Below are 15,224 nucleotides of genomic sequence, written 5' to 3'. Positions count from 1 at the left end.
GGGGTAACTCATTACAAGTAATGCGAGTTACGTAATCAGATTACTTTTTTGAAGTAACTAGTAAAGTAACGCATTATTTTTTTAAATTTACAAGAAAATATCAGTTACTTTTTCAAAGTAATGCCAGTTACTTTCTTTTCCCATTTATTGACTGACAGCTCTCATGTCCTCATATTGGGAGAAATCTGAAGTGCAGAGGAATTCTGTGCGCTGTGTGAACATGATGTTACTGTAGCTCTAGACTAAATGTGAATGTGCATTAATTCATCCCACTCACAAAAAAAACAGATTTAGTATTCATCAAAATGAATTAAAACAGTGAAATGCAAACTCAGAATATGAAGCAAACCTGCAATAATTAAATATGTTAAATAACACAAATGTATCTAATCCCATTTTATAAACCAATGTCTTTGCTGCTGACCTTTGATGATCCAGTTCAACCGTACTAATAAGCAAAAATTTCAAAATTTCATGAACTTCTTACATTAAAAACAATCAAGCCCTGCTTAAATTAAAAAAGTAACGCGAAAGTAAAGCAAAAGTAATATAACACACTACTTTCCATAAAAAGTAACTAAGTACCGTAATTAGTTACTTTTTTAGGGAGTAACGCAATATTGTAATGCACTTTTAAAAGTAACTTTCCCCAACACTGCTAACAGCAGAAATAGATTTAAAGCATTACAAGCTACAGCACAACTAACTGAAATCAAAGTAATTTATACAACTAGATTAAGTGTCTGCAATCATTTAGTCAGTGCCGACTGCACAAAACGTGCATACTAATAAAAACATTATAAACTGTTACAAAATGATGAACAAATGTAGTTTAGGCATAGGTTTGTGCAACGCTGTAAATATGTTTACCCTGCTGAGCTACAAGGAGCGTGAACTGAAATTCTCAGTTCCACTTGGTTCCACGCGCATGTCCGGGAAACTCATGAATATCCATGTATGCTCCGCCCACATGAATATTCATGTATGCTCCGCCCACTGAAACAGAAAAACTTGTAACACCGGACGTAACTCTGAAACAAAACAAAAACAACTGCAGGCTGCAGTGAAATAGAACCAGATCTCTTTCGCAGTTGAATATGCTTTTAATAACTCTTATTAAATATTAAGCATGTCATGAAGTTACGTTACATGATTTATGATTTGGACGTTAAATTCGGGCTATTTATATGGAAAGGCGAATGATCGAGCATCACTGTGTTTCATATCTGTTATCATGTTTTTATAGTAGGCTACTTGTAAATCGAAACCGAAACTAAAATGCGATTCATTGTACAGCCCTAATGCCATAAAGGTCTTAAAACAGCGTTAAGAAGTATAAAGAAATAACACGTCGAGTGTTAGTGATCCGAGGTAGCAGGCTATAATGCTATAACACTGCGATACATTCGCCATTACGACTTACCAATCTGTAAAACCCACACTGCCATGAAAACGAAGAGCTTCATCACTTTTACTCTGAAAAAGTAATGGAAAAAATAAAAATAAAAAGTTCCGTTTTCATCTCACACCATCTCCTCCGAACGGATGTGAACATCATATCCTGAGGGCGGTGCTGCATGACTTTTGCTGTAGCTGTCAGATGATCATGAGCGGCTGAGCAACATTTTTTTTTAATGGGTCAAGGATCCAACTGTTAAATTGACATGGACATCTTCGTGTTCCTCGTAGAAACGGTCCTTTGCTTTAAAGTTTAATACAAACCTTATGATTATACCTCTCTTCAGGGGGGGGGGGGGGGGGGACGTTTAATATTCTCTTTCTGTGTAATTCATCACATCTGTTACAGCACTGCAACCATACTTTATAGCAGGGATCCTCAAATCTGGCCCACGAGATCCACTTTCCTGCAGAGTTTAACTCTAACCCTAATCAAACACACCTGAGCATGCTAATCAATGTCTTCAGGATCATTAGAAAATCACAGGTAGCTGAGTTTGATCAGGGTTGGAGCTAAACTCTGCAGCGCATTGGACCTCCAGGGCAAGATTTGAGGAACCCTGCTTTATAGGCTATTAGACATCTCTACCAAGTTACAACACTAATGATTACCCAACGATAAGACACTGTTTTTATGGTAAGCTATGACAGCTAAAAAAAAAAAAAATTAAAAATGAATGAATTTATTTAATCAATTAATGATACATCTGTAGCAGATTTCTTATGCACCACAGGACCAATCCCGCCGAACACCAGTAGAGTCTTTTAAGGTGTTTACTGCAAGCACAGAATGGGACAGTATTACAACAATCGTCTCTGTTCGGTTTACAATCTCTCCTCAGAGAGTTACAGAATGTATTTTTCTTTTCTTTTATATCTTAAATTGTTCATATCCATTCAATAAAATGCATAACACCAAAGAGATGTTTTATATAGAACTAACAAGAAAATTGTGAACTTTGAAAATGTATGTAAAACAATATAAATACAATAACGCATACCTGCAGGCACAGAATGGGACAGTATTACTTTTACTTTACTTTTAGTCATTTAGCAGACACTTTTATCCAAAGCGACTTACAAATAAGAAAAAGTAATTAAAACTAAAACTCTATAAATACTAATAATATATATATATATATATATATATATACACACACATTTAAGAAAATAAAATAAATGTAATAAAAATGACAAATGCATAAAACAACATTTCAAAACGAAACAATTATTACAACAATTGTCTATGTTGTTTACAATCTGCAAATACATCTTTGAGTTAGTACATTGTCCCATCCCTCTAACATGCAGACAACAACCAAAACCAGAAAAATCACACTTCACAAGTGGTTTTACCCTTTTCTTATCCCGAGTAACGTCCAGTAGGTCATAAACATTACCCAGAATGCACCACCCCTTATTGGCGCGCACTGCAGCATACTCCGCAAAATAAAACTATAAAACGATCAATATTAACAAACCTCTTCATACTTTAGATGATGAACACAATGTAAATTGATACTTGAGATATACTAATCCCAAAAATTAGACAAACACTCATTTAAGCGTTTACTACGGTGGCCGAGAGAGCTCAACGCGCTGCAACTTAAGAAAACACATGCAAATTGAAAAAACACCAGCAAATTAAGAAAACATCTTCATCAGTTTGACAACACTAAAAAATCTCCCAAAAAATCGCTAGTTTTATTTAAATATAGCTAAAATAGCTCCTTGTCGCAAAATCTTTTTAAAAGTCGCAGTTACAATGAGAAAGTAGCTAAATTTGGCGACAACATCCCCAAATTGGCAACACTGGGAGGGACCTGCCACTCGGTAGCAGCCAATCAGTATCGACCAATGTGGACGCAACCAATCACATATAACTACGACAGCAGCCAAGTACTTGAGTAATGGCGGCGATTGCTCGAGCGGTAAGTTCGGAAATTCGTGATCAAAGTAATAATTAATTGTTGCGTTGTAAGTTTGATTTTAATTGTTATCTTAGTGAACGACAGTGTAACTTTGCCTACTTTAGTTTAATTGTTCAATGTAATCTAGTTAGTGGTAGAAACGTAGCTTGTGTACCATGCTACATCATGTATAATCGTTGCTGTTAGTATGTTAGGGGGCTACCATTAACTTCAAATATTACGTTTAACGTACCATTAAATATTAACGTTATTTAATCTTTAATTTAATATTAAATCTTTGTTGAATTTTTCAGGAGATTGTCTGATATCTAACTTATTGATTCTTTTTTCGTCTTCCAATAACAACTGACCAAACAGTTATTTTAAGAACTACTCTTCTTTCTCTGCCTTCTTCCTTATTTCCCTTATTCCTGTCTTCACCTTTTGTGTACCCGACTATCGGTTATGACGGGTAAGAAGCCATTACATTTCCAAAATCTTACTGACTTAAGTTAATCTGGACAGAAAATGCAAAAACTTATCCATGGGAAAATGTTATTCAACTTCTGAAATGTTCTACCTTTTATGGACCATTGCAATGGATATTCTGTGGTTTAAGGAAGTGACGTCTTTGTTCCTTGGACGTTTCCGGTTAGTGTTCGAGCACATTCAAAACAATGGCGGCAGGCGCTTGATGCACAGTGGGATTACGATAATTGATTTAATTTGACAAAATTAAAATTAGATCCTTGTTGCTCGCTGGTTGGGTGCTCCCTTTGGCCTGGAACTAACATTAATTTATAAATAAAAGGGTTATTTTTAATATATAAAAGGGTTATTTTTAAAGGATTAATTTTATTTGACTGTAAAGCTGTTCTGTGTAGGTGTAAGTCAGGCTGTGAGGTTCATGACAGCAGGACCGGCAGAAAGTCTTCACCTACAAACCGAACACGCATCAAACAAACGGCCTTCTCTTGCACAAGCTGCTTGTAAACAGATCAAACTAAATTTTTGAAGAAAATCAGACCACAGCAGGTTTCAGTTTGACTCGGATGTTGAGCTGCTCCTTTCACACTTCTGTAAGACCCGCAATGAGAGATGGATATTCTTTACCGCTCACAAAAATGCAATGATTATAAAATCATTTTAAAATACATGAGATGTATCATTACATTTAGGATGACTTATCCAGTTTCCACTCTACATTTTCATTTTTGATAGTCCGAAACCATCAATGTTTAAAAATTAAAATGTCTGTTTGATAAAGATTAAAAATTTTTGATAGATAGATAGATAGATAGATAGATAGCAGGTATTCCATATGATAGCAACAACAGTGTTTTCAGGAGATCACCTGGCATTTTCGGATGGCTAAAACGCTTTGGTGGACAAGCAGCCTTAAGCCTTTACACTGCACGATTTTAGCAATCCTATAAGATTAGATCACTAAATAACACACAATGCAGTTTAAGGTAAACAAAAAGAGCATTATAAATCACACTTTAGCAATTGTAGTTTTCATGTATGCTGGAAAAACAAGTGGAAGCGGCGAAAGAGGAAGGGATAAGAGCTTGAGGTAAGCAGTTTCAAGTTTTAGCGCCATGTCCCGTTGATTTCAAGCGCATTTTTATTGGCTGGTCAGTAAACGTGGGTCTTAGCAGCAAACACACTGTGCAATGATCATTTACTCAAGTGAGTGACGTGACATGTGGCCAAGTATGGTGACCCATACTCGGAATTAGTGCTCTGCATTTACCCATCCAAAGTGCACACACACAGCAGTGAACACACACAAACCGTGAACACACACCCGGAGCAGTGGGCAGCCATTTATGCTGCGGCGCCCGGGGTGTCTTGCTCAAGGGCACCTCAGTCGTGGTATTGAAGGAGGGAAAGAGCACTGTACATTCACTCCCCCCACCTACAATTCCTGCCGGTACGAGACTCGAACCCACAACCTTTTGGTTATGAGTCCAACTCTCTAACCATTAGGCCACAACTTCCCCACGTGCTGAATATCTGACACTGTCAGAAAACTATCGTAGGCTATCTTTGTTTGCAAGACTGTGATAACAGCCGTCTTTGAACCTCTCTCACTGTAAGACACATGACCACCGATTAGAAGCCATGATCACAGAAATCTCCACGATTGTTTCACGATGCCAATCTTTCATCTGGGACAGTGAAAATTGTGCAGTGTGTCTCTGTCTTTAGTCTAAAACAGAAGCACTAACAAAGGAAACCAGGCTGATTCCATCAGAGATGGCAGATAGAACAGAGACTCACACTGCGTTTTCAGTTAATTATTATTTCCAGTGTCTTTCACTTTAAAACAGGAGCTCTATCATATTCTGTGACTGTTTCCTCAAGCATTGCATTTTTTTAAATACCAACTATACGGAACTTCAAAATATCCCACCACTGTATGATAAGCAAATGTTTCTCGTCTGGATAACCAGTATCTCCCTAGTAAAGTTTTGATAGATGAAGACTGCAAACAAGAAAAATACAACTGCGGTGATGTACAGGAGTCGTACAGTAAGCATGTGTGAGTCTGATATATTGATATGCAAACAAACCATTTAACTGAGCTCTTGACGCACAGATTGTATTTAAGACACATTTCAGCACATTCACGTTTCCACACACATTCGGGATAATGTTTTGATTTGTCATGTCACCTGTGTATGTTGCTGTGTTTAGTCATTCTGAATGGATCCGTATACTGTAGTAGGTACAGTATAAGTGGTCAACTCAAGGCAGTTGGTTTAGGTTTTTTTTTGGCATCTCCATGTGGTCTTGTTCAGCATCGCAACTTGACTTGTCTACTTAAGTTAAGTTACAGATGTTCTCTAATTTAAGTCTCAAAATAAAGTGCTCTGTGAGTAGAAAAGAGGTAGAAATAACAATTAACTGAAAAGGAGTTGCTGTATATAACAATACAGATGTAATTTCCCACTGTTTCTTAAATTGTCACTTGTTCACTAACCTTATTAAATGTCATCAAATTCTAACTTTGTTTCAATTAATTCAGTTAGAATAATAAGAAACTGTAGAGCTGTAACCATTCAAATTAAATCAGTATTAAACTCCATCCTTCCACACAAGCTGCATGCCACAGAAGTGGCATTAGATGTATTTACACTATGGATTCTGAATTTATCAATGTATTTTTTAATACATGGTGTGTGTGTGTGTATATGTATAAATCAATTGTGTGAACTTCTTATATCATTTGGTTCTTTGGTGTCCTTTTGGAGTCTCCAAGTGCCCTTTTAAAAAAAAAAACTTTAAATTTAATTTTGCAGAGAATACAGTTTAAGAATCACCCTTTATAAATAGTTTGGTTTACTTTGCTGGATATAGTAAATAATGACAAAATGAATATGTTAAGATAAATGGTGCATGCTTAATTTCATGCTAAGTGTGCAGTTAATCGCGGTTAATCACACAAAAACGAATCACACTATTGGCATGTACACAATCATAACATGTGTACAGTGTGTGTGAACTAGGAGGGTCAAACTCTGTCGGGGGAGGATTCACACACCAGCTTCAGTGTTATCGGCAGGTCTTATTAGATCAGAGATTTAGCTGAACTACTGAAGAAAATGTTTCTCACGCTTGTTTTGTTCTGTTTGTGTTGTCTGTAGTACTGCAGTGTGCAAATAACATAATCAAACATTGAGACATCATAGGCTCATTTTTAGATGAGCCTCGCCTGAAATGTAGGCGAGAGTAGGCAGCAGCAGTGAGAGGGGAGTGAAATAAGTGCAGTCAAGACAGACAGTTCTGCCTTCTCGAAGTAGGCTACAGATACATATGAGACCAAAGGTGGATATCGCCCATGCGCTGTGTTGCTAGTAAACAAGATCATTTCAGCTCTGTTGTTTTATATGAAAATAAATATTATGACCGACACTCAAAGTAGCCTACTTGATATTTAATCATTCCATTCGAAATATGTATTTATCATCCGTTTTTACTTTAATACAAACATGTATTTTAGATTTTTTAGTTTTTGTTGTTTTATAAATATGACAACAATCACATATTTTGCACAGAGATAACACTGACACTGTTTGGGAATACTCATGCATAATTTAAACACTATCACATGATATCATATATATAATTTTTTTTTTTTTTTAATAAAACGTTTTAGAGGAGAAGGCAATCTTACGGTTAGGCTATGTGAACCAACGAGCATTAACCCGTTTAATCCCAAAATGTTCCCAGACATGAAAATATCCAAATGATGTGTCATTAGTAACCCTTTGAAATAATCAATAATCAATTTTTTTTTTTTTGAAAAGTGTGTGAAAAATTGTGTTTTATGTTCAGTCACAATTGTGACCAGTGGGATAATGTGTGTACTGAAATAACATTTCTGCAGTCATAAAAATAGTTATATATCTAATCCCAGCTATTTTAAACTGTTTGATCACATTCTAGGTTTATTATTATGCATAACAAAATGAATGATATATTTATTTCAGACTCAAAAAGGGCCATATAAAATAAAAAAGCATACAAAAACAACATACATGGATAACAACAACAACAAATAACAAGAAAATAATTTACATCTAATGTCCATATAAGCACTTTCTCCAGTGCCTCCAAAGTGCAGAGGTTTACCTAACAGTACTCTTCTCCAAGATCACAATAATTTACTTTTTAGAGGCCTCAAGTCGCTTTGTAAATTTATACACAAAGTTTCTGATAACAGCACATAACATAGACACCTGATTCTGAACAAAAAGCTGACTGGCACTTGTACACCGAGGGACTTTTAATAAAAGTCGCAATGCATCATTATATGCAACCTGCAACTTGTTCAATTTAGCTTTACTGTAACTACACCACAAGTGGGCAGTATACAGTGGCGTGCAATAGGCTTTAAACAAAGCTATTTTGGCATCATCAGTACACATGCTAAATTTACGAACAAGCTTGTGCATACAATTTACAATACTGTCTTTGAATGTCATCATCGTCACAAAGGTCACTTCTAATGATGTGATCAAGATATCTGACCTTATTCACCACAGATAACTCCTGTCCAGCCAAATAAAAAGAGGGGAACACCATGTTCGCTCCTTTTTATGAAGCGAACAGCATATTTAAACTATGTTAACAATAATCTTTTGCAACATTGATAGGAACACTGAGATAAAAAAAACGAAAAAAATTCAACCAACGTATTTCAAAATTGCTACTTTTTTGCATCTCGTGGTGATCGGTTCTGCACAGAGTCTGCTCATCTCAAGCGAGCCTCATATGTACAGAGTGAGTCCTATTTATTAGTGAGAGTGCAGTGTGAATAACTTGCAAACAATATAGGTCTAAATAAAAGAAATACAAACATAGAAAACAAGAGTGTCGTCAAAACAAATAATCACATTCAAACAATTCCCTCAACTGCTAACCCAGGGGTGCCCAAACTTGGTCCTGGAGGGCCGGTGTCCTGCAGAGTTTAGCTCCAACCCCAATTAAACACACCTGAACCAGCTAATCAAGCTTTTATAGGCATACTAGAAACTTAAAGGCAGGTGTGTTGAGGCAAGTTGGAGCTAAACTCTGCAGGACACCGGCCCTCCAGAACCGAGTTTGGGCACCCCTGTACTAACCCAAAACTAAACTACCAAAAAAGAAAATGTAGGAATAAAACAGAAAACTTCAGAGTATGCTAATCAACACCTTATCTAGATTACACTAGTTTACACACTGTGTTTCTCACCTTGGCTAATTATTACCAGAGAGTGTTACACAAGTGTGCTAAGATGTACACCAGGAGTTCTCAACTTTGGTCTTCAAGTTCCATTTTCCGAGTTTAGCTCCCACCTTGATCAAACTCACCTGCCTGTAACTTTCTAGTAATCCTATAGAGACATCGATTAGCATGTTCAGGAGTGTTTGATTAGGGTTGGAGCTAAATTGTGCATGACAATGGACCTCGACTGTCATCAGCAGTAACGCTTCACAATGTTCTTCATCTTCATCATCATATTGTTCACAGGTGTGTTCAGTGGTGAATGTGAGTCATGTGACTCTCTCCTGGTACAAAGTAAACAGTTTATTGTCCAGCATCAGTGTGTCTGATCTCAGCATCAGTCTCTCTCTACCTCTGGAGGTGGAATATCAGGATAAAAACACCTACAGCTGTGTGCTCAACAATCCCATCAGCAACCAGACCACACATTTGGACATCACTCAACTCTGTCACACATGTTCAGGTATGCTGGTGTTAATATTAATGTTGATTAACTGAGCTGATCTATTAAGTTATAGTGCTGATGTTTGGTAATGTTTGCTGTAGATCAGGCTAACAGATTCACTCACACTAATAATGACTCATTTTGTTAATTACAGATCAGGGTTTACCTTTATTGTACATAGTGCTGATTTCTGCTGCTGCTGGAGCTCTGTTGATCGCAGCTGCAGTCGTGACGTATTGCATCTGCAAGAAACTTAGAAAAAATAACAGAGAAGGCAAATGTTAACTACTGCTTTTAAACAAGAAATATGAAAAATACACTAAATATTTTACTCCATTAATAGCCTAAATTAACCTTATTATACTTAAAATGTAATCTATTTTAATTTAGTCCATCTAGTTTTCTAATATTTTACATAGATTGTATGTATTAATGCTTACATTTGAGCCTTGATAATGATACATATGTTGTAAAGAATCACAGATCTAGTTAAGATTGACTATTTAATGCATCTGTTACATCTATTGTTGCAGTTCAGACTTGTGAAGAAATGATCACTTATGCTGAGCCAACATTCTACAAAACAAAAGCACAATTGGTAAGATATCTGTATTTTGTCATGTGTGTGCGAAGATCAGAAACAGGCAGAAAAATCAGAGTGGCGATTCAAACAGAGTAGATGGCCAAAAACACACATTAACTTAGACGAGAACCAACAAACACCAAGGGAGAACTGAGGACTTAAATAACAGACACAAATGTGGATAACTGAGACAACAGGTGAGATGAATGAACTAATCAGAACACAGGCAAAACCAGGTCACAGGGAAGAAAGCAAAACGCAGTGGGGACACAGAACAGACTGACATGTTACATATTTAGGCCCCGTCCACACGGAGACGCGTTTAGCTGTATACGCATCAATTTTGTATCTTATAGGAGTTTCGTCCACACTGATCCGGCGTTTTGGGAGAGTGAAACCGATATTTTTTGAAACCGGGTCCCAGAGTGGATAAATCTGAAAACGCCACCCTTGTGTTTTCGTGTGGACAGCGAATACGTATATTTTCTGGAACGATGACGTCATCAGCCCACGTCTCGCCCCTAGCTACGTCACGTAACAGCAACAAAAACATGAACAAACACTGAACGATTGTCTTTTTATTAACTAACATTAACACAGATTAATAAATGTATTGTTCCATGTTCGTTTGTATACAGTGCACAAGGTTTATGCATAGTCCAAGTCTTCTTCTCCGTTTTTTTTGTGTATCTCTGTGGCAGAATTACAGCGCCACATGCTGGTCTTGCATGTATACTATATCGTTTTTGTGTCAGTTTCGTGGTTTTGTGTGGACACCGATATTTCTTGAGACGAGGGAAAAAAAGATAAGATAGGGAAGCTCTGGCTTCGTGTGGACGTAGCCTTAGTCTCAGTGTCAGTTAAGCTGTAAGTCACATTTAGATGTGTGAGCGCTTGTGGGTTTTTTTTCTGTATAATGATCGATTACATTCTTACATACATTAGAGCACCATATCGGATATGCATGAAAGCCATAAGATTGCCTTTAAATGTGAATAATGCAGTGAACTGTATGTACTGGTACCATTTTGGGAACAAGTTCAGCAAAAAAATATGAGTAGAGGCCCTTTTTCCCCCCCAAGTAAATTAAGTAAACAGTACATGTTTATTTTAGCAGAAACATTCTGTAAAACTATCTAACAGGAACGTAAAGCTTCAGAAAGTGAAAGTCATAATGATGCACACATTTCTCATGGTTTGCACAACAATACATAAGAAGCAGCACTTTTAAATCATTTGATTAAATTCAGATCTGCTTTTTTAGCACCACGGCTGCATTTACACTGTTCTTTTTTCCGCAGACACATTTAAATGATGCTATGAGATTTGCATTTTGCACCAAGATATGCATGTTGCAGCATTCTAGTGTGAAATTCCACGTGTTACTTCACAACTAAAAAAATGGTTCACAGGTCTGTTCAAAGACGGTCACACATCTGCTGTTATTTATGCATTTGGAAAAACTGTGAATTTTTCAATGCAGCATGCATCATGTTTATATTTCTGCATACCATTAGGTCTGTGGTGGAGGGGTGGGGGAGTGGGGTATTCGCATGCCTTGCCCCCACAAATTAGTTACTGTGCCCCCCTTCCCCTCTTCCCCCCTCCTTGCTGAAAGTGATCGATTTCGAATGCGAAAGTGAAACTGACAAAAAACAGCACGCATACGAAAGCGAGTAATGTGACCGTCAGCAACTGCAGGTGATCTCAGATTGCATGCTTCCCACACGAAACAAACAGAAACAGAATAGAGATTTTCAAATCCCAGTAATCAAATATGGTTTTAATGATTATCCATAATATTAAACGACAACACTAATCATTTAATATTGTTGTTTTTTCCCCGCTATTAAGATACCAATAGCAGCATATCTCGGTTAATAGTGGTGTATCGCTATTTGCAATCCTCAAACTAGAGTGAGCTTGGCGACTTCTTGTAAATCTTTAGGGACCCTACGGTTGGGAATCACTGCTCTAGGGTACAAATACACACTATTTAGTTATAAAGAAGATACAAACATATCTCTTTGAAGACAGCGTGCAGCGACAAGGCATTCAATGCCCTAAAGGCATTGAATTTGCTTTCATTGTAAGAATTTTTGTAATTACGGTTTAAAACTCCAATCACTGAAGTATTCATAAAAAAGGCATTGAAGCAAAAAAAACTACTGAGAATCTGATGTCAATCTGGCTAAAGTAACCTTAGCAGTAATAGGAAGGCAAAAATGTTCTTGATGCCACATTTCTACTATTATAAATGTATTATTATTATTATTATATCTTGTGTATTTTATTTTTACAGAAAATCAAAGAGGAGACCCACGTAGAGTATGCATCTGTCACCATAAGAGGATGATCAAAGCTTTTTTAAGTACAAGATTCAGCTGTGTGGTCACGTTCACTTTAACTTTTGTATTGTTGAGTTTTGGGATTGGTGAGAATCATCAGATGTATTCATTAAAAATTTAATTTAGACGGCATGATATCAAACCCACAAGATTAAAATTAAAAGTCTATTTTGATGCATCAAAAAGTAAATATAGACTTGCCTAATGTGCAGAAATGATCCTCACTGTTTATTGCACATCAAGCATGCAGGTTTGAGCTTCCATGTTTAGCATATTTGATCAACTCTTTATGTGCATCAGTCAATGTTTATATGTGAATTAAAGCCCAATGTCTTTATAAACTGTTTGAAACTTGAAGAGGTTGGTTGTGTGGACTTTCAATGGATAATGTATAATGACGAGAGAATATTAAACACACCTTCGTGTGTGGTCTGGAGATGAACAAACTTTGTATAGGTTTAGAACAACATTAGGGTGAGAAAGTGATGACAGAAATGTCAGTTTTTAGGCGAACGATGCCTTTAAAGTCTCAAAAATGTGTGCGTGTATCCCCAAGTGCAAAACGTAGATGCAAAATACTCATCAAAAATGAACCCTGCTTCATTCTGTACAGACATGTTTTGCATGAGCAGGTCTGCTGCTAGATGTTGGTGTTTGATGTCAGTTTGCGAGTGTGTCTGAGGTGTCAGGAGTGTGTCTGATTGAATGGCATGTGGTTGAAGGTGTTTTTTCCATTCCTGCTCATGATACTCACAGTTTGACTTCTACTTTACAGAAAACAACTTTAAAAAACACTGCTGATATAAAACAGGTTTAACAGTTCAATAAACCATAAGTTAATATTTATTGCAGTTTTTGCCCTATTTTGCTAACAAAAGTTAAACAAAACAGAAGAGTTTTCCAATAACACAGATTGGTGTTTCATTCTTGAATGATGCAGTGTTTTTTAACAAACAGTCAAATTGTCAATGATTAATGATGAACTGTGAAAATTATGAACTGTCATTCACCCGTTTATAAAAACTGTCACTTGCTTCGTTCATGAATTAATCAGCCGGTTTGAACCAACACGGAAGTGACTAAAACTGCAATTCATCGACTGGTCGGTAGAGGCTAGCTTCTAGACTCCCCATGTTAAAATGCCCAACTTTACAGCAGAAAAAAAAATGTTTACAGCCTGGTACAAAAAGTGGTTTTGGTCTATATAGCTGATTTTGCCCTTCGTGACAACTGTGAGGGGGTGAATTTTTTTTCTAACTCATCCATTTAAATTATATTATTTTCGATTATCCGGGAGTGACGCGCTGCCAAGATGGCGACGGCCAACTCCGCCCACTTTGAGCTTCAAAAACGCTCTTCAGCAACCTACGGGTGACGTCACGGACACTATGTCCATCTTTTTATACAGTCTATGGTTTGAATGAATCAGATGACTTGCCTTCAAGATTTGCCTCAACCTAATTGCAAATTTCTTTATAATCAATGTTATTTTCCACCAGTTCATTCTTACACAAGTTTCCCAAAGGATTTGTGCAACACTCAAAGATAAAAGAAAACGCACACATAGACATAGTCCACAATTAAACTCAATTCATACAGCAATTCAACGGAACAATAACAAACAAGCACCGTGCTAAAAAGGGGCAGAGCTACATAAGGTATATATATATAGCATGCATGTATGTTTTTATGTCCCTCAAACTCCAGTCCACCATGTTAAATTGCTGCTATTTGACATTTAAAATCTTAAGCATATGCCTGAAATCACATGACTTGCTAGAAGTGACATAATTTCCTTGGAGGGAAAGCATCTCCGAGAACAAAGATTCAGTCATAAACTTTTCTCACATTTCCTCATTTTAGACAGGTTATAGTCTTAATAGTGTAAAACATGGCATGTCCACCCTGTTGTAATGGCCTTCATTAGCTTAAACCTCTACTCTGTTGCACAGTGCAATGTAAAAATGTAACAGGGTGGACACATTTCTTATATGAATGTAAAATCTGAAAATATTTGTGTTAGAAATAATAGGTTGTAGTCTGAGTTTGATCAGTGTATGGAACACCGACATTTTCTCCCTCTAACAAGACCCTCTCAAAATCCACCAAATTGTATGAATAACCCTTACATATTTATAGTGAGCACCAAACAAAAGATACATCCAAAAAAAGGTAACAAAGAGTGGCGCCAAAATAGAGAACCAAGAAAAACCGCTAGTCAAAGCTGAAGGCAAATGATCGTATAAAAACAAAGCAGTAATGGCAAGTCTTAATATTCTAGAACACAAACACATCAAGATGAAACAACAGATGATATGATGCATTATTGTTTACCTCAGATGCCCCACAGGTCTTCATCTGGCAATGGCAACAAATGAAATTAAATAACTTGCTAGCCAGATAAAGTAATCATCACTTCATGAAATTTCACAAATGATTTATTTTCACAGTTTCAGATAAGAACACATTTACAATTTCTTTACGATTCAGTTTTGCATACTTCAAGCAAACGCAATAAGACTACAAGATTTTAAAAAGAAGATATAAAAATGACTGCTAAAATGATTTTCATTTTTTCCCAAGTAATCTGATATTTGGGTACAAACTATACTGTAGCACCTAAAAAAAAAAGAAAAAAAAAAGCTCAAGCTAAACAACAGAGTAACAACTGTCAAAACCTGTCATGTGCCCCCCCCCCCCCCCC

The 15,224-nt window shown here is 36.6% G+C and overlaps 1 long non-coding RNA gene across 1 annotated transcript; it reads right to left on the bottom strand.

Annotated features, from left to right (window-relative positions):
- Positions 1 to 9,394: 9,394 nt before the first annotated feature.
- On the bottom strand, positions 9,395 to 10,111 carry LOC107573287 (uncharacterized). Its single transcript, XR_001607480.1, has 3 exons — positions 10,030 to 10,111; positions 9,756 to 9,841; positions 9,395 to 9,428 (listed from the first exon to the last, which is right to left on the bottom strand). It is a non-coding gene; the product is annotated as an uncharacterized lncRNA (long non-coding RNA).
- Positions 10,112 to 15,224: the final 5,113 nt, after the last annotated feature.

This window comes from Sinocyclocheilus grahami, unplaced genomic scaffold (assembly GCF_001515645.1).
Source record: "Sinocyclocheilus grahami isolate Dianchi unplaced genomic scaffold, SAMN03320097.WGS_v1.1 scaffold1912.1, whole genome shotgun sequence".
Lineage (NCBI taxonomy): Eukaryota > Metazoa > Chordata > Actinopteri > Cypriniformes > Cyprinidae > Sinocyclocheilus > Sinocyclocheilus grahami.
The sequence above is the reverse complement of the archived record's forward strand: the minus strand, read 5'-3'. Positions and strand labels throughout refer to the sequence as shown.